This window comes from Ursus arctos, unplaced genomic scaffold (genome assembly GCF_023065955.2).
Source record: "Ursus arctos isolate Adak ecotype North America unplaced genomic scaffold, UrsArc2.0 scaffold_7, whole genome shotgun sequence".
Lineage (NCBI taxonomy): Eukaryota > Metazoa > Chordata > Mammalia > Carnivora > Ursidae > Ursus > Ursus arctos.
The window spans coordinates 19807547-19832519 of NW_026623089.1; positions in this window are offsets into that span (position 1 = coordinate 19807547).

Here is a 24973-nt window from a genome sequence, read left to right on the forward strand (position 1 = left end):
CCACAAGACTGTTCTCACGTCAGGAGGCAGCTGCACCAGCACCTCAGGGGTCCACAGGCCACCCACACTTCTGACGGGCTGGCGATACACTCAGGAGTCCCCACAACTCCTCATGTTTGATAATTTGCTAGAATGACTCACAGAACTCAGGAAAGTGCTTAACTTCTAATTACAGTTCTATTATAAAGGATAGAGATCAGGACTAGCCAAGTGAAGAGTCACATAGAGCAAGGTTTAAGAGTCCTAAATTCAGAGCAACAATACCCTGTCCCCATCGAATCATGGCCTGTTTTCCTCCAGGCAGTGACATCGATATGTTCTCCAACCAAGAAGATCCACTGAGTTTCATGTCCAGAGGTTTTATTGTGGTTTCTTTACATAGAATCATTGATTGAACATCGCCTACATAATTGAACACCATCTCCCCCACTCCTCTTCTCAAAAGCTGGGCTGGCTTAAAGCTCCAACCTTCTAATCATAGGGTAGGTTTTTCTGGTGAATAGTCCCCATTTCAGTCATCTAATCTCATTAATATGAAATCAAATGTGATCTAAGGGGTTGAAGAATTATAAAGACACTCCTATTACTTGGGGAAGTGCAGGGATTTTAGAATCTCCGTGCAAGGAACTGGGGTAAAGACCAGACAAATTCTGTATTATACAACAGATGGTTGGAGCACATTGCTTTGGGATCCTTGCAGCTGTGTGGGTGCCTGCAGAGAAGATTTCTTGGTTAAATGTAGGGTGATCACATAGTTAATTATTCAAATGAGGAGTCTCTTTTGGAAGGAAAAGGGGTTGCAAGTTGGTGGGGTTGCTAGACAACAGGTGTCAACATTCTTCTGAGTGAACTGGGACTTTGATCAATTCATTGTTTTTTATTGCACTCCCAAGAAAGTGTGAAGGGTTTGGGACCAGGCTGTAAATTCTTGGAGTCTTCTTGGTAAGACAAGTGCTTATCTTGCCTCTGCTAGTTACATTTTTGAAACTGGGGGAGACTATTTGCTCAAAAGGGTTGATAGTATGTCCAAAATTGGAGCAAACTTGACACAGGTAGATTGTGACTTTATTTGAATAGGAATATAATTCCATAGCAGATGAATCAAGTTATTCTTACTCTACACAGGTAACAACATATATAGCATTCTCTTCTTCACTTATTGCTTGTTCTGAAATTTCAGGGTCTGATAAATTTTCCAAACCCAAAGGCAGTAATACCTTCTCCTTCCACATCATCACTTTAGCTATGGAGGTGCTCATTATGTCTTTCCCTGGTCATTTACATACTTCAAAATTTGTTGGCTACCAAATACAAATATTTTATGACTGCATCTCCATTCTTTCTACACACAGTGCCTGAAACATCCAGATTTCTTGGCATTACTTGTTCATATCAAAAATTATCTAGAATGTTCAATGCTACTCTAGTCCTATAATTTTTTGTGTCTAAAAAATTATATGAGCTCTCTGAAGGGAAAGCCTTATTTGAATCATAATAATAATCATATTCCCAGGGTTCAGTGTGGTGCCTAACACATTGTGGGCCATCATATATATTATTATCATAGTAAGTGAGTTAATGATTGAGAGAAACATTAGCAAATCAAGAAAAGATTGAATTGCCTATGAAACCCATATTCTGCAGAAGTGTTAGAGAGCAAATCCATACCCAGATTCCTTTTATGCCAGTTCTAGTATTGCTCAGTTTTTTCTATAAGGGGCAGGAAATATTTAGGTGTGAAACTCCTAAAAGAGAGAACATTGGGTAAAGACTCAGTCAAAATCTTCTGGAAGCCAGACGGATACACTGCTTTATTTCATGGCAACTGTTGAAGAGCTCTCCATGATAACTTCCAATGATGGCACTGGATTCTCATACATGAGGTCCTGAGTCCACTGTATTGATTCTATCTGTGACCATGACAGAGAGCCTGCAGGCAACATGACAGGCCCTCAACAATCTGCTCAGTAGGAGGAGTTGGCTTGGGGGGAGCAGTTGATATAAACACTGTAGTGGAAAGCTACCAAATCATTTTACAGCAGCATGACCAGGGATTCGTGGCCATTAGTAATGGTAATGATAATATAAAAAAACAATAATTATTGGAAAAGGAAACCCAATTAAAGGCATGAAATCAGGAGGCCTGGGTAAGGTGGCCTATTGGTGTAGTTTGAATTGGAGGCAGGAAATGTAATGTCACATAAAATAGTTTGAAATTTCATGGACATAAAGGTTCGGGAGCTCAAAACAAAATTAGAGTGTAAAGGTCTCATTCTATAGTTGAAATGGAGGCCCCAAAAGGCAAGTAACTTCTTCTATTTCTTACTCAGGATTATGCAGCTAAGAGATTAATATCTCATATAAATCTGTAAGAAAATTTCTCCTTTATCTTCTCTGGAAGGTAAGCTCGATGAAGATGTGGTTATTTTCATTCGTGCACTAAATTTTCTTCATTACCCAGAACAGTGCCTGGTACACATTACACAGGCACTCAATTTTTTTTTTTAAGATTTTATTTATTTATTTGACAGAGATAGAGACAGCCAGCAAGGGAGGGAACACAAGCAGGGGGAGTGGGAGAGGAAGAAGCAGGCTCATAGCGGAGGAGCCTGATGTGGGGCTCGATCCCATAACGCTGGGATCACGCCCTGAGCCGAAGGCAGACGCCCAACCGCTGGGCCACCCAGGTGCCCCAGGCACTCAATTTTTTGAATGAGTCTCAGAGTACACATTTTGGTTAAGATCTTGAGTTTGGAGTAAAACAGATGAGAACTATCCCCTATGATATGTGTTACTTTGGGCGAGTTAATGAACTTGCATCAACATTAAGTAAGATATTAAACAAAATAATGCACATAAATTGACTTGATGAGCCTGGTACATAATCAACACTCAATGAAAGGTGAACATTTACAATAGATTTATTGCCAGATTTTACTGAACAGCCGATTATATTATAATTTCGAAGGGATTTAGGTTTACCCAACTGCTTCCCAGGTTCACGGTTTTAACATTTCGCTTTCATAAAAGAAATCTTAGGTCATTCACATATCTGGTCATTCTTAAAATGCTTTATTTTAATTTTCCTCATGGAAATACATTAAGTGTGTTGAAAATTAGCGTTCATGTAATGACCTCATGTCATTTCACTTCTGTGCAGCCTGTCAATTACTGTTTTATTTTTTTAACCATAATTACTCCCCAACTATTTGGGGAGTAATTTGATTTAAATTAAATCAAAGAACATCCTCAGTCAAGGATATCAAGATAAATCATTAAATCAAAGAACATCCTCAGTCAAGGATATCAAGATAAAGATTACCTGATGGGAGAAGCCTGTAGAGTACTATTTCCAGTTGCGTAATGGGTGTGCAGCAATTTAAAATAGTGTCCCCCAGAGTTTATGTTTATTAAACTGCAAGAAAAATAAGAAAACTCCAGGGTTCTATTTACCTAGAAATCACTACAGTACTAATAAATGAGGGAAAACAATCCCAGGCCAGGATTTCCAGAAACCGCAGACAGAATGAGTGATGAAAAGGCCTGCTGGAGTAAGTAACAAGAATAGTTAGATCCTTACGATGCAAAATGTTCTCCAATCAGCAGCACTGGCCTCACCTGGGAGCTTGTTTAAAATGCGGTGTCTCTGGCCCCACCCCAGACCACAGACCTTTAGTAGTAGAATCAGAACCGGCATTGTAACAAGATTCTCCAGATGGTTCAGGTTTGAGAAGCGCTGGCTTAGGTTGTTTTAAAAGGCACGTAAAACAAGAACTGCTGTCTTATTTTAAAGAATTTTGTTTCATATAACATACTTATAAGCAATTGAAAAATATTGAATTAAGGACATAGAAGTAACAAATATCACCACAATCCCACCATGTAACAAAAAACACATTATCTGTGGATGTAAGTGTGCAATTTCATATGTAACAGGCCATGCTACACATGCTACTTTGTAATATGCTTTTTTTCCTCCAAACAACAATGCATCTTGCTCATTTATGTAGGACAATAAACAATACTCTATATTGTCATTTTCAATGGCTGGGTGGGAATCATGGCTTTTATGTACTCTTGTTTATCAGATGTCCTATTGATTGAAATTTGGGTTATTTTTCATTTTATGCTATTATAATCTCTAGCAGTTGAGTTCCTAGAGGAAGGTCACCGCCGATCCCAAATACTTGTCAGTGGGCTGTAAGTTATAAGGAAGTTTAACTTTTTTCTATATTTCTTTTACCTTTGTTCTCCACATCACTAACTACATTAATTTAGTTTAATATCAAATGTTATTTGTATTTCTTGAGTTCGTATCAACTTGATAGGGAGAAAAGATGGCCTAGGGAGATTCTAGGTGCAAGAAGGAATTTTACCTGGCATATTTACTGTGTTTGAGAAGTTATGCTGTGTTGCTTTCAAATTAGGCTCTGATTCCAAGATGGTCATACCAAGTATGGGCTGGTGTCAGAAAGCCAAGGTTTGAGGCCTAATCCTATTATTTGCTAACCACATTAATTTGGGTAGGTTATGGGGTGCCTGGGTGGCTCTGTCAGTTAAGCGTCTACCTTCCACTTGGATCATGATCTCGGGGTCCTGGGATGGAGCCCCATGTGGTCGGGCTCCCTGCTCAGTGGAGAGTCTGCTTCTCCCTCTCCTTCTGCCCCTCTCCCTGCTCATGCTCTCTCCTCTCTTATGTGCTCACTCTTTCTCTCTCAAATAAATAAAATCTTTAAAAAAAAATTGGGCAGGTTACAAAAAACTTTTTTAGCCTCACATTCTTTATCTAAAAAAAATAATCTTCAAAGGCTGTAGGACCTTGTGTGTGTTATTTGAAATCCTTAGTGTAGTGCTTGGCATGTAGAAAATACTCAGTAACTTTTCAGCATTTACTTATGTTTTCCAGAATTGTAAACTTCTTGCTGCTTTGGGAGCTTTCAGGACGAAGAGAGGATAAATAAAAATGCCCAGCTGCCACTGGTAAATAGCAGGAGGAAGAGGTGAAAGCAGCTCAGGCTTAAGGGGATGTGGGTCATACACTCATTTACTCTAAATTCATCTTGTAGATGGAGAGCATGGGATTTAGGTTAGGATAGTGTTATACTAGCCCATAATAGAATAGGGAATAGAATTTAGGCTTTAGATTATTCTCATTCAGATGGGGAAAACAGGGTACAGGGAAGAATGAACTTGGCCAGTTGGCCATAGTAAGCCACTCTCAGAGCTGTGGCTGCCTTCCTGTCCCTGGGTCAAGCTTTAGCCTCCAGCATCACTACTGACTAAAGAGGGAAAACGAAGTCAGGATCTCTGGGTGCTCTAATCCAGTGACAAATTATTACTGTTCTATTTCGCATGAATGAGCAGCTTAGAAAATGTCCAAATGAGCAAATTATATAATCATCCTCACTATTAATCAGAGAAAAATACGAAATGTTGTGTTTGACCCATCAAATTTCCATTTTTAAAAATGCTTTAGCCAGTCTTGGCAACTGACCACGGAAATAGCCATTTGGCAGGATGTATTGAAAGCTAAAAATGTTCATCCTCTTTTACCCAGTATTTCTTCCTATAGGGATTTATCCTGAAAAAACAGTCATAGGTACACAAATATTTATGAACAAGTATAATGTGAACAACAGGAAGCAACATAAAATCCAATAACAGGACACTGACTAAACAAATTACAGAAATGATGCAGCCATGCAAAACCAAATTTTAAAAGAATACTTAATGGCATGAAAAATGTTCATCATGTTTTAAGTGAGAAAGCAGATTATAAAATAGTAGATGCAATATGCTCTCAATTTTGCAAAATATAGCTCAATAAAACACACGCAGATATGAAAAAGCTGGAAGGGTTTGCAGGAAAATGTTATCAGGTTTTGTCTTTGAGCTGAGGAAGAACTAAGTTATTTTTTTATGCTTTATTTTTCCTTTTCAATATTTTAAAAATATCGCCCCTGGATTATCCTAACATAGCCACTGTGCAGTAAGTGTTTAGGTATTTCTTCTCAATAAGGAAATTTAAGCCCAAGTATTCTCAACATTAGTAGTGATAAAAGAAATTGTCCTTAGTTATCCCCTTTATGAAGCTTCAGATTTAAAAGGCTGCTCCATCTGGGTGTTCCTTCATGCAGTGGTGGTGTCAATGACAGGAGAGCCATGTGGAGCACAAGATATGTGGAGCATATCTATAGTGACCATCAGGAAAATCTGCAAGAGCCCCAGTAGGTCGGCAATATCCAAGAAGTTCCCCTAACACTGCTCAGTGCAACTCTTTGTCACAAACCCAAATCTACCCCCTTGTTACTTCTTCCTTTTTCTACTGCAGGAATGCTTCCCAAACTCACCCCACACATTTCTTCAAGAGATCAAAGTGGGATTTGGATGCTATCAGATCATATTTACTGTTGCTATATACCCACATGGCTTTTAGCATTATACTGTGATTTTCAGAGGTAGGGGGTCTCTGACAGTTACTGAGAAAGAAGCAGTTCAGCTGATTATAAATCAGAATCTCAGACGACTTGGTTTGTACCCTTTTGGTGCCCCAAAGGCAGGAATTCTGCAGCAGGTTCTTCCTATTGTCAACCAAGAAAGAATTTATTGAAAAGTTAAGCAAACAGGCATTTATTCGGGCAATTGGAATTGCAATTCGGGAGACGCAGATTCAGGTAGAAACTTGACTTGTGTTTGGAAGAAGACAAAGGGGGCAGAGTTATAAAGGCAAAAGGTCATGAGTGCATTTAGGCCTTCTATGCAAATCTGGGATTGAAACTAGGTTAACTGAGATTGGTTGGGTTAATATGCAAATGAGCTATCGAAATTTGTCAATTCTCATTGGCTCCTTTCCAAGTGAAGAATGTGAAGGACTCATGTATCCTCATGAGGAGGGAGTTAGGTCCAGCCTGAGGGCTTGTAGCTGGCAAAAAGATCATAGTTCTCCACTGAGGACATGCATATGTTCCCTCTCCTGGTTGGCCTCACCACTCTATTTTAAAAGAGACTCTTTTAGTGGGGCTTGCTTGCTCCACTTCGAAATCTCCTTTCATACTATATCTAATGGTTTTCCATGGTATCTTGACAACCTGTTCATTTGTCTTTCCTTCCTTCCTTCCTTCCTTCCTTCCTTCCTTCCTTCCAGAGAGAGACCTCCCAGGTGCAAGCTAGGGGTTTGGGGGGGAGGGGCAGAGGGAGAGAAGAGAGAGAATCCCAAGCAGGCTCCAAGCCCAGTGTGTTGCCCCATGAAGGGCTTGATTTCACAACCGTGGGATCATGACCTGAGCTGAAATCAAGATCAAGAGTAGGATGCCCAACCTACTGAGTCACCCAGGTACCCCAAGTTTTACTATACTTATTAAATTAATTTACTTTGTTTCTACTAACTTTGAAAACTTTTACTGCCTAATTTTGTTTGCCAAATAGTAGAGTTCTCAGTCGCTCTCATCACAGTTATCCCATTTTTGGCCAATTTTCCATTCTCTTTCCACTACATCAGTCTCCATGACCATTAAACAAGGTAAAACATGATGCTCTCAGCGGCCATCTCCCAAAGGACTACTTAAGTCCACCCTCTCACCTTCGTAATTTATACTATTGCTTTCCCCACTGAGTCAGATATCCTGGATGGAGTTGTGGTTTGGCACATCATATAGAATTTTGAGATTCTTCACCTTTGGCCAATTAAGTGACAGACTAAACATGTCTAGCTTAGCGAGGAACCTGGACCCATATCATACAATTATTCTTTAGAGTTCGTAAAAAAAAAAAAAAAAAGCATTTAGATGTATTGGGGGTGGGGGGAATCTATAGCAGGTTTAGATGAGAGAATTCCAATATCTGAAGAGTTTTCAGGTAGAATTTTTGAACTGCAGTGAATGTTGAAAATAACTTTCTGCTATATACAAGTAGATCTTTTGTGTAACTACAGATTGAAGTCCTAAATCAAGGTAGAAGACCAACTGTGACTCATATTAAGAAAAAAAATCTTATAATTTTCCAAAGATATAATATAACAATTCACATCAAGAAATATTAAGAGAGGTGAGACCTCATCAGAAAAATTTAGCAGAATTTGAATAGGAGCTGAATTAATGATCTCTAAATTTCCTCCCAAATCATACATCTGGGAATATTTCTGTGAAAAGTTACACCTTGCCTACTTTCCTAAAACCAATGGGTGGAAGCAAATAAGAAGAAAAAATAATGATAAACATGCCACTATCTTAAAGATCATTGATCTGGCATTTTAATGTCTAGTTCATGGACTTTTTTGTGTTTTTGTTTTTTTCCCCATGCACCTTTAATGTGTCTCCTGTATCCAGAGACACAATGTAGTATTGGTAGAACTGAAAATGAACTAGAGTTCGTGTAAGAAAACTTGAATTCTTTTGCCACTGGAAAGTTGTATGACTTTGAGTATTAATGTCATCTCTGAGAATTGTATTCCAAAGATTATAACTTTTGGAAGCTATAAAATGTTTCACAAATATGAAGTGATTGTACTTACACATATTTAATGGAAGTTATTTCAAAGGGAATGCTCATTTGTAGTTACTAAACTCATTTCCGAAGTCCCAGTCTCCCAAGAAACAATATGATTCATGTCATATGATTGACAGGTAGTTTCTAAGCCTCCAGAAATGCTGGGCTGTTTTTCTTTTTTGCCTGCAGCTGACACACCAAAAATATTTGTTTTCACCCTATAAATAACCAACTGAAATACCTTCCTTTTGTTAGTTGCTATTATCCATTGTTGGCCTACATTCTGGTGTTTCTCTACATCAGCAAAAATAATAAACCAATTTTATGTAAGTCACTTAGAATAACAGGAGAGTAGAATTATGCAAAGAAACTCCCCTGAGTAAAGTCCACTATATTTAAGGGGTGGGGAATGATTTACATAAGGGAAATTATGGTTGTTTACTACCAGATACAATAGTGGAATTACATGACATTTTATTACTGAAGCTGGCTGAGCATCCATATTCAATATTTATCTGAGTCACAAGGTTCTCAGCTCATTCGTCACAGGAAGCAGTGGGGTCTAATGGACTGAGTGGGCTGCGCGGCCTGTTGACCCACTTAGTCACCTTGGTCAGGATACTCATGCCCTTGGACCATACGATTCATTCATAAAAATCAGAGAGATGACATAAAAGTGGAGACTTCTGTTTGTTTGTTTTTACCATCAATCTGCCTCAAAGTGTCACAGTGGGACTGTTGAAAGACAGCAAGATATTTTCAGTCGAATCTTACCATTCATTTGAAGTTGGGAAAATAAGGCAAAATCAAAATCCACAACCTAGAATCTGTTTCCAGCCATCTCAGAATATTCTCTAGCTATCTGCATTGGTTTTAAAGGAATAGGAAACAGTAATTGGTGATTAAATGTTAATTTTTGGAGTCAGGCTGCCTGGATTAGATTCCACATCTGCTACTTTATAGCTGCTTACTACCAGGAAATCATTTAGCCTCTCAGTCTTTTCACCTGCGAATGAGGATTATTATGGTAAAATTGGCTTGTTTGGACCCATTAAGTGAAATAATTCACTTCATGGGGTGTGCCAGCAAATGTTCAACAACCAGCTTTTGGGGTGGAGTGGGGACAAGGTCAGCATTTGCTGATTTCTATGTGTGAGTGCTCCCACCTGGACCATTTCAAGTTGGGAAGATGTGCTCACAATAGCTTACCAGCCCCAGCGCACACCACTGATGGAGATCACTTTGCACAGTGCCTGGGATATTGAAGGGCTCGATTATTATAGTTAGTAATTAAAAATTTTATCATTACTGAAATTCACTGAATACAATTTGTTCTCTCTCCCCCCATGATACTCTTTCTCCAAAATATCACAAAAGAAGAAAAATTACAAATTTGGGAAATTATAATGGCAATTAGAAAATAAAACAAAGCCAAACAAAAAGTCTCCTTAAAATCTCTTGTTTATAAGGAAAAGCCAGGAACTAGAAGACCTTTAACTCCTACTCTGCCACTGTGGTTCATTTGGCTTGGGCAAGCCACTGTAACTTCTCTTAGGCTCAGTTCTTCTCTTGTAAAACAGGTGAAATAATTTGTGCTTTGCCTGCTTTACCAGAAAGTTTGAGCATTAAAATCTACAACTTATAAGAACATTCCTTATAAACTTAACAAGTATGGTTTTATATTCAGAATCATTGATTCAGCAATCTAATTCATGGGATTTATCCTAAGGAAATAATTATAAAGAAGTAAGGAGTCTTTTAAAAATTGGAAACAAAATGTGCATTAATCTGTTTTAGGTAATTTATCTTAGGTAAATGCAATTGAATGTTACATTAGTGTCAATGAATATTATGCTAATGTATATGAATATTATGCTAATGTCATTTTAATGTTAATAAAAGATAACTTTGCTATAGAAAAATATTTTCTCCATGAATGTAAAAATGGTATTTTTCTAAGAGAAAAATTTTATGATAGATTATATGGCAAAAAGTCATAGAGCTGTACTATAATACAAACATAATAATGGTACATTTGGGAAAAAATGGGAAAGGAATGCAAAAAAGGACAAAACTGTGGTGTTACAGTCATGGATTTTATGTTATAAAAGGAGTAAAAATCAAAATTTAAAAACCCATTATGAAAATAGTTACAGGGTAATAAGGTATTAGTGGAAATCCAATAAGTAGGAAGACATCAGCCCAGAGAGTCATCTCTTTCAAAATGACCCTCCATATTTTTTCCTATATCAGACCTAGCTTTTGACTAGTTACTCCAACAAAGGTGATTTTTCTGAGGCTTGAGAGAAAATGGAAAGAGTAGCAAATTCTTAAAACTAGAAATATATTTGAAATTTGAGCTGGTGAGAGCCTTCTCTTTCAGGTAAAACACATATCAAAACTCCCATGTCTGCTCTTTCATGCATGGGGTCAACCCTACACTTGTAAAAAGAATGGTACATATGAGACTTCATAGGTAATTTTTCTTAGGTACATGCAGATCTTGCCTCCTATCCTGGTTTAATGGCTCTGTACTCAGATGACCTGAGTTTTCAATTGGTTTACTTTAAGCTGTGACTTTGGAGCCTTAGTATTCCTTGACCTACATTTTCTGGCCTGACTTCTTACAACCATATGCTTCTGTGCAACACCGTGGATCTCCAAATCCCATGCGCACCTTATGGCACATACTTCAAAGCTATCTGGGTGCCTTTTAACTAATGATGACTCAGGATAAGAACCAAATCTCTATTTTCTTATTGGTCTGAATTGCCATTACCTTTATGGGGAACTGAAGGCCAGTCTGATCCAAGCTGGACTGAAGCTTGGAATGTGCGATAAAATGAAGAGCATTTTATTGGCAACATGGGACAGTGACAACAGCTGTCTTCTGTGGTTATCAATAGGCTTTAACTCAAGTTTGCAAACTCAAAATCATACAAGGGCAGGCAGATGGCACAGAAGGTGGTGAAGTTGCTGAATTCTGTTACTATCTAGAATAACACCTCTTTAGCTGCACAGCGCTTTAAAATATGGTGTGAACGAAATACGTTAACCCACATAGCACGTTTGCTGGCTGCTAGTCTGCTCTAACTCTGCCTGCTGCCCAGCACTGATGAAAGAGTAGCAAGGCTGTTCAAGTGGTGGTGCAGCATGTCCAGTTGAGAGAGGACACAGCCCCCCTGGCTGATCTCCTTTGCTTTGTCTCTCTCCCCTTGTGACAGCTGGCCCCACACATTCCTCTGTTCTACTTCTAAAACCAATCTGGGCTTGAGCCAGAAAGGATGTAAATTGTTCCTTGCTACTTTGATACAGTAATAAATACCCTCTGGTTTCCCACGTTGTTCCCAGTGTCCATTCCTCCTTCAAAGTCTGTTCAACTTCCAGGTTCATGCACCCAAGCACCTGGGCTATACAGAATGCATTCCAATCCTCCCAGTTTCTAGAACATGACTCCAACGTTAGTTCTTTCAGAAATGGAAGCCAGGTCCTGCCTTCACAATTGATACCTCCCTGTATGAAATGAAATGCCCTAGGGCAAACATGACTCTTCTAAATGCAGAGCTGATGGGCTCACAGTTTGCTTATAGAAAAGGTTTTCTGTGGCTTAGACTCAGATGATCAAATGGTCTTTGGATTTCATTAAAAACTGTGGTGAGTCTACTAGTACACAATTCTGTTTTAAGTACACTTGTCAGAGCTGAAGATGATTTTGAACTTCCTTTCTGTCAATAAATTGATTAAAAATAGTTGTTAGAGTTGTGATGTACTCCCTACTTTATGCCCAATTTGTGCTGGGTGTTGTGAGGATTTAGAGGAGGAGTAAACCACAGTCTCTATCCTCAAATAATTTATAATCCAGTGTGGACACACATACACACAACTTCACACCAGGAAAAGAGAGTACACAATAAAAGTCAGTACATAAATGATTATTAACATCTATTGTGCTTCTATTGGGCTGTGCCATTTACATAAGTGATGTAGCCTCACCACAACCCTGAAAGTTGTCAATTCCCCTTTGCCATTCGACATACCATAAACTGAGGTGCTGAGACCTCAGTCTAAGTTCACACAGTCAGCAGAATACCAGACCTAAGCGTGTCTGATTCCAGAGCTGGTGCTCTTTCCTGTGAATGAGCTTGTGTATTTAAATCTTGTGACACACTTAAAAAAATACATCTGCCTGGCCCATGCCATTAGAGATTCTGTTCATTTGAGGTCTGAGTATTGGCATATTCAAAGAATCCCAGGTGATTCTAATGCATCAGGAAGGTGAAGAACCAATGTGCCAAATCCTGCTGCCATTTTGCAGGCCAGTGCTGTAAAAAAGGGTGTACTTGGGAGAGAGAGTTCAGTTTGTAAAGATTTAGAACAGGTGAGCTGGGATGAGACAATTTGCCCCTAAAGCACACATCCTTACAGGTGACACATATTGCTCCAGGGTTGCAACCATGAGTACCCGACTTCATTAAGTTCTGGTCTGTGAAGGAAAGATAAAAGGAGGAAGTTTGTAACATGTGCATATTGCTTATGAGTGATTACACTGCATCTTGCTATTTTTATGTCATTTGAGTATCACAATGGCCTGGGGCATGATGCCAGGTAATTTATTTACCAATGAGAAAACTGAGACCCAGAGTGACTAAACGAGTTACTGAACATCACTGGGCTAGCTAGTGACTCCATACAGTGCTCATGTCATCGCATCACCTAGACTCAATGTCTCCCACAGTGCTGGAACTTCATGGCACCGCTACAAATTGGATGGTGAGATCAATAATGGAGGAAGTTGCTAATTGAATGGGGTGAAGGGTACAACTATGTTAAAAGCCATCACCACTCTAGGAAGCACTCTTTAAGTTCCTATGACAGACATAGCTCAGCCTATATTATCATAATCATTCTTCTAAATAAATTATTTAGATTAGGGCATGCATGCTCATGAGCTTGTGAAATGCAGATAAACATATTTTGTTTCCCAAGCCGCTAGCTTAGGGCATTAGTATGCATCTCTCCCTGCTCCCCCATTTCCCCTGAATATAGTGACTTGAAACACTTTAAACCACGACTGGGGGAAGGCACAGGGGTGCCCACTCAAGCACAGGCAAACCATCGAATTAGTAGCTTTCAGCAAAACTATCCTATTTGGCCTGTGCTTCTAGAAAACAAGTTGTAATAGAATAATTAAGTTGGGGAGGCAGCTACATGAAGCTTCTACAACAGAGCGAGGAGCTGAAATGCCAGATGGTGCTATCAATGCACGGCAGATGTTTGCCAGGGAGCCAGGATCATGGCTTTAATTTCTGGAGTAAAATGACTTTCTAAAACAGAGAAGAGTCCAGTGTTATGAGTCCCCTTTGTGGAATCTCTGCACACTGTGGAGCTCTCTGGAATGGGAACCCTCACTCATTCTGTGCAAAGTGGCAGAGAGCAGCCAGTGCATTCATCTTTTTGGCCCATTGTGGGTCATTTTACTTTTCTAGAAGATTTAAGGGAAATGGGGACTTCTGGTCCTAGGATACTCAAGACATCTGTGGACTGGTAACTGGAGAATAAGGAAGAAGACAAAGTTTCTAAATGCTTAAGATGTATCATCTATTAAATAAAATGATGATGTTAAGGACAACTATAAAAGATATAAATCATCTAATATGAAACAGTAAGAATTACACACACATTTAATGTTTCAAAAATGTGCCTATTGCAAATATTATCTGAAAAATTATTATCATTAATATCAAATTACAGGTGAAGACACAGGGTTCCCATCTTGCATGTGGAAAAATGCTGGAAGAAATATAATTAAAACACCGAATCTCTCCCAACCCAGACATCCTCTCAACAAATGTAAGTAGAGAAAGGAAAGAATTTTCTTACTGAATAAGCATTAAGCCAGAGTGTGATGTACATTGCAAGCGAATCCTAGTCTTCAGTGAAGACTGACAAACATGAGAGGCTGGCACCTCTGATCTTGGTACAGCCATCATATTCACCAAATAGAAATAAATCAATACAGGGTCCTGGGCCTGTGTTTAGTCAGGATTTGATGGACATTTGTCCTTGTCCCTCCCTAGGGATCTGAGTCTTCAGGAGAAGATAATTCTCCCAACTCCTCTATCCAGGCGTTTCTCTCTTCCTCCCTCCCAGCCTTTACCTATTTGCCTAGGCTCAGACTGAAAGGGCCAGGACATCCTTGTCTTTCCAGATGTGGTAGTCCTTAATCAACTGACAGACATCATGTTGGTAAATATTAAATAGCCTGAAAATAAATATTAGCAAGGAGAATGGGAAGTGGGTTCCATCATACATGCCTAAACTTAATCCAAATTTGAAAATCAGTTTCTCTTTCATTCATATCTTTTGACCTTTATTGGAAAGGTACATTGAAATATGTGCATTTAATTTCTGATTTTGGAGTGCCATAATTTTGTCTTGCCTAGGCTGGGATGAGACATGGATATTGTGGATATCCAATGGTTCTCAGGAAATGCCTGTGATGATGCCAGTGTTACAGTGATTATCACATGTGGATTTCTAATTATCAAAGATTAGGACTTCAGAAATTACACACAGCATTCATAATGGTTATGCATGGTAGCCTATTAGCTGAGAAATGCAAGAAATATTACTTACATTCAGTTAATGCAACAAAATTTAGCCCCAACTATCATCCAGCTGAATTAGTTAGAAATTCAATTTCAGTCATTATGGGGCTCCTTCCACCTGTAGAACTATTCTAGCATCTCAGGGTGTAGGTAATGCCCAGAAAAGGGAGGCATAACTCCTCCTTTCCTGACGCTGCAGCTGCTGACATTCTCATTGTCCATGGCTCTTCATATTGATTCCTTCTGTGGAATGAGAGACTCTGGGGTGAGGCTGTCCCTGGTGCAGGTGGTCTCATCCTCATATATGTTCTTCTCTAGAACATGCCTAGGAGCTATCTCAGAACCCCTCCCCTCACCTGCTCAGGGATGTAGTTCTCTCTCTCCTCCTGCAGCATGGGGACATTGTTTTCTCCTCTTCAGAAAAGCCCATCCTTGCATCCTTCTCTTTTTCAAGCCACTCTCCACCCTCCCATAAAACCCTTCATCTTTAATAGACTTGGATTTTCATTAAGAAAAATGGGGGGCTAGAGGGATGGGCAAAGTCTTCCTACCTTCCATTCTGCCATGGGCTTCCCAGAGTGAGATAGAATGAGTATATGTGCATATGCATTTACCGTAGATGGCTCTGAAATCACTTCATATTTTTGCAGCGCTTTAGATCACAATCATGAGCCCAAATGGACATAGACGGTGGAGTGACTCAACTTGTTAACAATTTTGGGGTGGCCAGTATTTATGAAATTATCTAAGTTTATCTTTCAAGAAGTTTCCGTAAAGTTATTATTTTGTGGAGATACCAGAGTTATTCACCTTTATAGATCTATATATAGATGTATTTATAACTTTATTTTGGCAGTATATAAAATTAATGATTCTGAGCAGGTAAGCCATTTAAATTAGGTCATATAGGAGCTCTCTGTTTAAAGTCTAAGTGCTGTTCAGAAGAAACACACACACACACACACACACACAGCTGGTTATCTTTTCACTTAAGTGCGGACCATCTTAGGTAAAATAACACTCAGTGTCAGTTTGGTTCATACTTGATCAGAATAAAGAATTGAAATACAATATAATAAGCGAAACTAATGCAGTATATTAGCTACAGGACTTTCGTTCACAAGTGACAAAAACACAACTCAATTTTTTATAGGAAAAATGAATTTATTAGATCAACCTCAAAATTTCATAACAGATAGATCTAGGGGCTCAATTTACATTCGTCAAAACTACAGAATTAAATCTCCTTCCCCACCTCCTCTGGCCCAATGGTTCCATTCTCTGACAAACTCTCTTCATGTCAAAGAGTAAGATCCTGGCTTACATTACTTCTTGTGATCTTATAAAGAAAGAAACTCTGCCTCACCCAGCATCCAAATTCAATCTCTAAAAATGGCCTCTGATTGGCTTTTGTAGTTTGGCCTTCCTATTCTTCTGGTGGAGAAAGCAGAGAGCCCAATGTGGGGCTTGATCCCAGGACCCTGGGATCATTACCTGAGCCAATGGCAGGTGCTTAACCGACTGAGCCCCTCCAGGTACCCCTAACACCAATCCTTTTCAAACTCTTCCAGAAAATTGAAGAGGAGGGAACATTCCCAAACTTACTTCATATGGCCAGCATTAGCCTTATACTAAAGCCAGAAAGTGACTCTACAAGAAAAGAAAATTACAGGCCAATATTTCTGACGAATATAGATGCAAAATTCTCAACAAATACTGGCAAACTGAATTCAACAGCACATTAAAAGGATCATGCACCATTATCAGGTGGGATTTATCTCTGGGATACAAGGATGCTTCAACATACACAATCAGCGAATGTGATAGATCACGTTAATAGAATGAAAGGTAAAAATCATATTATCATCTGAATAAATGTAGAAAAAGCATTTGACAAAATTCAATATTCATTCAAGATAAAAACTTCTAACAAATTGGGTATAGAAGAAATGTACCTCAACATAATAAGGCTATGTATGACAAGCCCACAGCTAACATCATACTTATGATGCAAGGAGAAAGGTTGAAAGCTTTTCCTTTAAGACTGGGAACAAGACAAGGGTGCCCACTCTTCTCATTCTTATTCGACATATTACTAACAATCTTGGCCAGAATAATAAGGCAAGGAAAGGAAATAAAAGGCATCCAGGTAAGAAAGGAAAAGTAAAACTATGTTTGTTTGCAGATGATATGATCTTATATGTAGAAAATCCTAAAGAATCTACCAAAAAACCATTATAACTAATACATGAATTCAGTAAATGTGCAGGATACAAACCAGAGCTGGGGAGATTGTGGAGAAAAGGGAACTGTAAGTAGGAATGTAAACTGGTGATGCCCTCATGGAAGAGAGTATGGAGGTTGCCCCAAAATTAAAAATCCAGGCAGCATTTGCTCAGTGTCTACGATAGTACAGTTCGGTACTGGATGTTTTGCAGGATGAAAAATAATAGGTGTTATGTCCTTCGTTTGTATCATTGCCATTAACATCATCAGAACAGTTAGCATTAATTGAGGGCTTGGTATGTGCCAGCCACAGTGTTAAGCACCTTACATGTATTTCCTCATTTAATCCTTATCACAACTCTACAAGGTAGTATAATCAGGACTCCTCCAATTACAGACATGAGGAGCTCAGTTCAAGCTAACCCAAGCATAACGGCAGTGGTAGCAACAAAAGCAACAGCCTCTCAAAGTGTTGGGAGGGTGGGTGGGTGTATCTGGATCAGAAATGAATACTTCTAGGCCAAGTTTACTTTCCCTTCTTTGTCTCTTTTTGCTTGGGCTCCAGGTTCCCCTTCACAAATGTGCTTCCTCCTTACGGCAGAAAAGATGGATGCCAGCAGCCATCAATTAAACCTGTGGCTTCTGCTTGATCTGGGAGATCAAGGAAGAACACTGATTGACCTGGCTTGGGTCACATGTCTGTCCTTTAACCATAACCAGTTCCAGAGCTGGGGAGATGAAGTGCTCTTGTTGGCCAGTCCTGGGTCACAAAATTGGGGTCTAGGGAACCAGGTCTCATGATTAGTAGCCTCACCAGAACAGCACTGTGTGGTGGGAGGGGCAAACAAACATTGCATGCCAGCACGGGTCAGTCTTATTATTTAATCCTTTTACAATGAAGATACTGAAGCTTAGAGAGATTGTCCATTTTTAAGGAGCAGTACAGGATTTTTTCTAGTTTTGACATGTTGAAAACTCATGCTCTTAACTACTGTGCCATATGGCCTCTCTAGTTCTTATCTTGGCGATATTTACTACAGTTTGCCATGACTATTTTTATTATACACAAGTCTAGATAATTAATATAGGATAATATATGCAGATATAGGAGAATCAGACTCTTTCTCTCAATTCTGTAAGTATACAAAGTAGGGTCATTAGAGGGCATGAAATGAATTCTGCAAGTGTTTATGAAGGAAAAAAATTGTAAGTAGATTTGAAGAAGGGTATATGATTGGCTAATAGAAAGGAGGTGGGAATACTGCTTTGCTTGATTATGTTTAAGAGTGAAATATTTTTTTCGGTTCTAGTTAGAATTGTTTCTAGCCAAAATATTGAGTAACACAGAGTTAAAGAATCGTAGGTCCAGCCCAGGGTCAGCTGCTGACTTGGATGTGACATTGAGTGCATCATTCACATTCTGGTCTCAGTTTCTTCATCGACAAAATATGGGCACTAACATCTCCACCGTTTCGTAGAGTTCTCATGATACTTGAACAGAAGAGAAAATGCCAAAGTGTTCCGAAGAGCTAAAAACACTATCTAAATGGAAGTTTGCATCAACAGTTCTTACTATGTGCTTCTTCCTGGGCATAAAATGGGCAGTTTTTCTTCTGACAGCCTTTCTGAAATTAGAGGAAAAGTGAGGCCATATCCCAATGACAGTTTTATAAACAGGTTGCCGAAGAGGCAAAATTTATAGCAGATAATTTATCCCTCCATTTCTCTTCTGTCCCCAAATAACGTTTTTAAAATTTGACAAAGCTTTCTTTGCTAACCAGTCCTCTGTAGCAAGACTATTGTAGAGTAGGTAAGTAAGTGACTAAGTAAATAAGTAAATACATTCTGGGCCCAACAAAAAGTTTTTTCTTGCAATCAAATGAAAAGTACTTTCCCATGTTTTCACGTGTTTGGTAAGCCGAAGTGTCTTATTGGATGCCTCCTTCTTGGTAATATTTTGAAGTCTCATGCATCTCTCCTAAATCCTTTCTTCTGCAAGCTGAGCAGAAATTCCTCCCTGAACACAGTTCCTATCATCCTCAGAAGTCTCTTACTAATAACTTCAGATGAGAATGAACCATAAATGTGAACTAGTCATCCCGCATTTTGTGAGTAATTGAATCAAAGAACAAACCCCAAATATGGCAGGTTAAAGCAATGAATTTCATGCTGCGTCTCATTTATTTTAACAGGTTCAGTTTTACATGTTCATGTAGATAAATAAATTTGCAGGCAGAATGTTGGCCATGAGGAAAGACGAAAGTTGTACCACAAGCTCCAGAGCCAGGATTCAAGCCCAGGCACCTCTGTGGTCACACTGTGCACTTGTCCAGTCGGCTACCCCCAGCTGGTTCACATGCTCTGCAAGCACTGAGTTACAGGACGGGTTTGTGGATTTAACAGCATTGACTTCTGATGTCAGTGGTCCAGGGCACAACCTGGGAAACACTGCAGTAAATATTTAGTGGTCCTCGCTTTTCCCACTAAACTTCCATCTCTGGCCCAGATATTTGCACTGAGCTCTGGATCCTTATACCTTACAACTATTACGCATATTTCAAAAGCACTTCCTCATGTCTCAGAGCTCACAAAACTCTCCTTATGATTCTCCTTGTCTCAGAGAACCTTCTATACAATTAGGCAAGTCTGAAAACTCAGGAATCACCCCCAGATCTCCCTTTCCCTCCTCACTCACCGTCACCCTGCAATGAGTAAGTAATGCCTGTGACTCTTACCTACGAAATCTCTCACAAAACCATGAACCAGGTGCATTCTCTTTCCCTGGCCACCCTCAGCCCCCAATGTATGCTACCGGCATCTCCCAGAACCACGACATTTATTCCTCCAGTCGCTCCTCACACTGCAGTGAGTGTGAGGAAAACACAATGAAGGCTCAGTTTCTTGGCATTTGCTGTTAAATCCTTCCTGAGCCACGCTGCCTGCCTCCTGGGCCTCAGCTCAGACCACTCCCTCCCTCTCCTTAAGCTCCAGCCCGAGGCCTTGCCCTTAGTTCCTTCCTGCCCCATGTTCCTTTGGCTTCACACTCCATACACCGCATGCTGGTCCCTCTGCCTCCTCCACCTGGTTTAGAAAGCTGCTCAATCTCCAAGGCTTGGTTGTCCCATCTGTTGGAAGGGAATTAAAATGCCATAGATCAGCATTGTTAAAAATGTGAAATAAAATAAATACATAATGTTTCTGGCACAGAATAGATATTCAATAATCTGCTTCCCTAAATATATCCTAGAATTTTAAATGTTTTCCAGTAATCTTCATATAAGGATAAATTCACATGCACACATTCTCCAATTGTGATTTATAAGACTTCAAAGTAGGAAAGAACCTTTAAAGCTTTGTTTATTTCATTTTAGAAATTTATTAAATCATAATGCCTCTTGCAGTGGAGCATTTGTGCTGTGGTTTTTAATTGCTGTCAAGTTAATAATATCCCTGAGAGTGTGGAGTCTTTGTTAAATGTAGGTGTTAGACAGCTATAATTTTCAAAATTACAGCTTTGTTCTACAACCCATTTAAATGGAAAAAATAATTAATGAAATGTATACACTTTTAGAGGCAATAACACGAGAAAGGATTTCAAATAAATGAGCAAGTAAAGAAAATAAATTAGCATCTAATTTGTAATTAGAGATTTCAATGCTTAATAATTTGAAAATGAGTTGAATCTGTAGGGTAATATATAAGGTAGTTAAAGGGGTAACATTCCCATTGATATTAAAATGACTGTAGTTAACAATACTATCAAGTTGTGGGGGAGGGTTGAATAAGCAGAGTACAGAAGATTTTTAGGATAGTGAAACTACTCTGTATGATACTGAAGTGATCCATACATGTCATTACACATTGGTCCAAACCTATAGAATGTACAGCACCAAGAGTGAGCTGTAAGGTAAACTGTGGACTTGAGGTGACTAGGGTGTGTCAGGGTAGGTTCGATTGTAACAAATGTAGCACTCTGGTGGGGGATGTTGATATTAGGCCATGCTTTGGTGGGAACAGAGGGTACATGGGAATTATCTGTACCTTCCATTCAATTTTGTGGTGAACCTAAGACTGTTCTAAAAAATAAAGTCTATTAAAAAAGCTATCAAGAAAACTGAATTACTGAAATAACAAATGTATAATTATATAAGGAACATCAATGACAAGATAGACTCAACTTGTTATGGCCAGAAAGGGGGCTTTTAAAGTACATACATGTGAAATGTGGCCATGCAGCGAGATGCCGTAGAAAACAAACAAAATCATAAGCTAAGAACAAATTTATTTATACTAAGTTAAAGTTATTAGAAATTTCCATTGAGACGGGCAAATATTTAGAAAAATAAAAATAATGAATATTTGATATGGGAAATGAGAAACTTGGGTGTGTCATGGCTATATTTGAAAAGCTACCTTCAAGAAATTAGGTAACTCTTTGAACTCAACACTCAGCAGTATACCTAACTGCTTTGCAGATGCTCCTATAATTCTTAGTTGTGCTCAAGACTAAAAGTTCCAGCTAGTAAACATTCTAGAGTTTAGGGACAAGGCTGTCATGCTCAGGTGAGGCATAAAAAAGTAAGTGAATGTGAGCCACTTCACGGGTTGGCTCCACAAGATTGCATTTCTGCTGAAGGTCCAAGTGAATGACATCATCAGCCACCAGTAACAGAGTCAAGCGGTCGTAGGAATGTTTGTTAAGAACAAGAAGACAATTTCCACAGCAACTAAAACCAATAGTAGTATTGATGAAAGTACCCTATGGATTAGGACTGAGTTCAACCATTATGGCTTAGAACACTGGCTGTGTGTTGACACCTCCACCTTGGAAGACCAGAATGCGAGTATATTCATCAGTTACGCTTTCACTGCAAAGCCAAGCAAATATATGGTGATTTGAAGATATTGTTTTAATTACTGGAAAATTATCTGGTTACTTCCATTCTTGCCTCCGACATTGATCTTGCTGCCTGGGTAGGAAAGGCCTGAGACTGGGAGTTAAGTGTCTGCTCTGCAGACGTGATATGCCCCAGTTGTGTATCTCAAGGTGAAGAATATAGGAGGTTTTATTTTGGATCTGTTTCCAGCTGTGTCCTCCAATTTCGCTTTACCAACCACGAAGATTGTAGTTTCATCCTTGCTTCACCTCTTCATTTCCTTTAAGTCGTCCTTAGGGGAAACTCCAACATTTTGTGACTCTTTTACGGCATATTATATAAAATCTCTGTAAATGACAACAACAACAAAGGTGTGTCGAGGGGCATCTGACCTCATTTGTACTTCACCTCGTGCTATTTGGGAGTGCAGATTTGGGAGTTTACTTAACTTTCATAAGCCTCAGTTTCCACGTCTGCAAAGTGGACATAAAATCTAACTCACACGGTTGTTGTGACATCAAATAAAATATCTAACGGAAGAGGTTGTGCCAAGATTCAAACCCAACAAGTCTCACTCAAGAGTCTCCACACTCTTGAATTTTTAAATTAACATGCAATAAAATTTGTTTTTATTTTTGTGTACAGCTCTATGAATTTTAGCACATGTATGGAGTCAGGTAATCGCCAGCATTATAAGGATACACGGTAATCCCATCATTGCAAATGCTCCCTTGTGCTAGCCCTTGGGAATCATACCCTCTCTTCTTCCCTAATCCTTGGCAACCACAAATTGGTTCGCTATTACTATAGTTTTGTCTTTTTGGAGACATAAATGAAATCATGCAGTATGTAATCACTTGGGATTGGCTTTCTTCACTCAGCAGAATGTCTTTGAGATTAATCCAAATTGTTGCATGTAATAATAGTATGCTCCTCTTTTATCGTTGAGAAGCATTCCATTGAATACATGTACCACAGTTTGTTAGTCTAATGACCCATTGATGAACTCTCGGGTTGTTTTCACTTTTGAACAATTCTGAATAGAGCTTCTTTAAACATTCATGTGTAGGTTTTTTTGGGAGCATGAGTTTTCATTTCCCCAGGGTAAATACCGAGGTGTAGAATTTCTGGGTTGGATGTCACTTTTACATTTTTATATTTAACTTTGTATAACTTTGTATGTTTAACTTTATAAGAAACTACCAAACCATTTTCCAAAGTAGATACTGCTTTGCAATCCCCACATCAATGTATGGGAATTTTAATTGTTGCACAAGCTTGCTAGTAGTAGCACATCTTTGGTATTATAGTTTTAAGAAACAAAAAGTCAATGCTCCCCACGTCCATCCATGGATTATCTCAGTTCATGTTAGCAAGGACTCCTCTCTCTTGATTTTAATTCATCTAGTCCCATTTGCTCTCACAGCTCTACAATGTCTTTTAAAATATGATTTTTGTATAATGTATCCTTTTTTTTTTCTAGTTAAGACAGCAGGAGCAATAATCTACCAGTACTTAATTTCTTTCTTTCTGGAAGAGAAGATTGGTGATGGTATTATTTCATACTTCACCATTTCAGTTTGATTATACAAGTTATTCTTTCAAATCTGAAATGCTTGTGCAAATAGTGTGCAATAATAGAAAAAATATGTGATTTTAATACATAGACACACAAACACAGAGTGGGGAGGCGATTGGGCAAATTGTGGTTAACAATAGTAGAGTTGTGCTTGAAGGTTGTCTTTAAATTTATGATTATGGATGGGTAAGTTTCATTGTATTCTGTCATGGTAAGAAATACCTGCCTTTTATCTCTTTTGGAGTGGGGAGGACTGCTACAGGATTTATCAGTTTACAAATAAATATATAGAAACAATTTAGCAATCGATGAGATAGGTGTATCATAAATACCAAGCATTATCATTGGTATTGATAAGAGGTTTAAAAAGTTGAATGAACTATTATAGCAGTTTTTGAATCAGGTAGATAAACTTTCCCCCTTCTTATATTTTTTTGTTTTATTTTGAGCAAAATAGGAAACTGTCAAAGGCTTTTAAGCAAAAGGAATTTGCATGACATTTTTATGTGTTTAAAATACTATCGCTTGTTGCTTTACAGGATGTCTATAATGTTTTGATCAAATATCTCATTGAATCGGAAGAATTTTGAGCATGTGCTCCCCAAATATTCATATTTGTTTATAAACTGTGTTTATAAACTGCTGCCCTTTAGGAGTTAAATGTTGGTAAAGGTAGATTGCTAGCTTTTGAATATAAAAATGAAGGATGTACAACAAGTGATGTTGCTTCTTCTCCTTGCACCGTGTCATTGTCTGGTGGCGTTGGCTATATAAACGCCAACTTGAGTATGAATTTTGTAGAGAAAACATAGAGAGAAGGCACCAGAGAAGCAGGGACAGTAGTAGGGAAGCTGCTAGGATAGACATAATGAGTTGTGGAAAAAGCTGAATTACATTTTTCATGTTTAGAGTCTTCAGATTTTGTAGGAACCACCCATCTATATCCTACTGCCTGGCTCCTGACACTAGCTGCCCCTCCCCTTTCCACGGGATGGCGCATCCTTGTAGCACCATATTCTTGAAATCTGTTCAACTAAGGGCACACTGCACTGGAAAACACTTAATTAGATTAGTCCACTTCTCTACCTGATTAGACTATTTCTTTGGCAGTTTTGTTAAAAAGGATGGGTTTGGGGAATTAGTAGTGCTTTTACACTTCTGCCTGATGACAGAGGCCAATAGGGAGCAAAGCTCTAGGA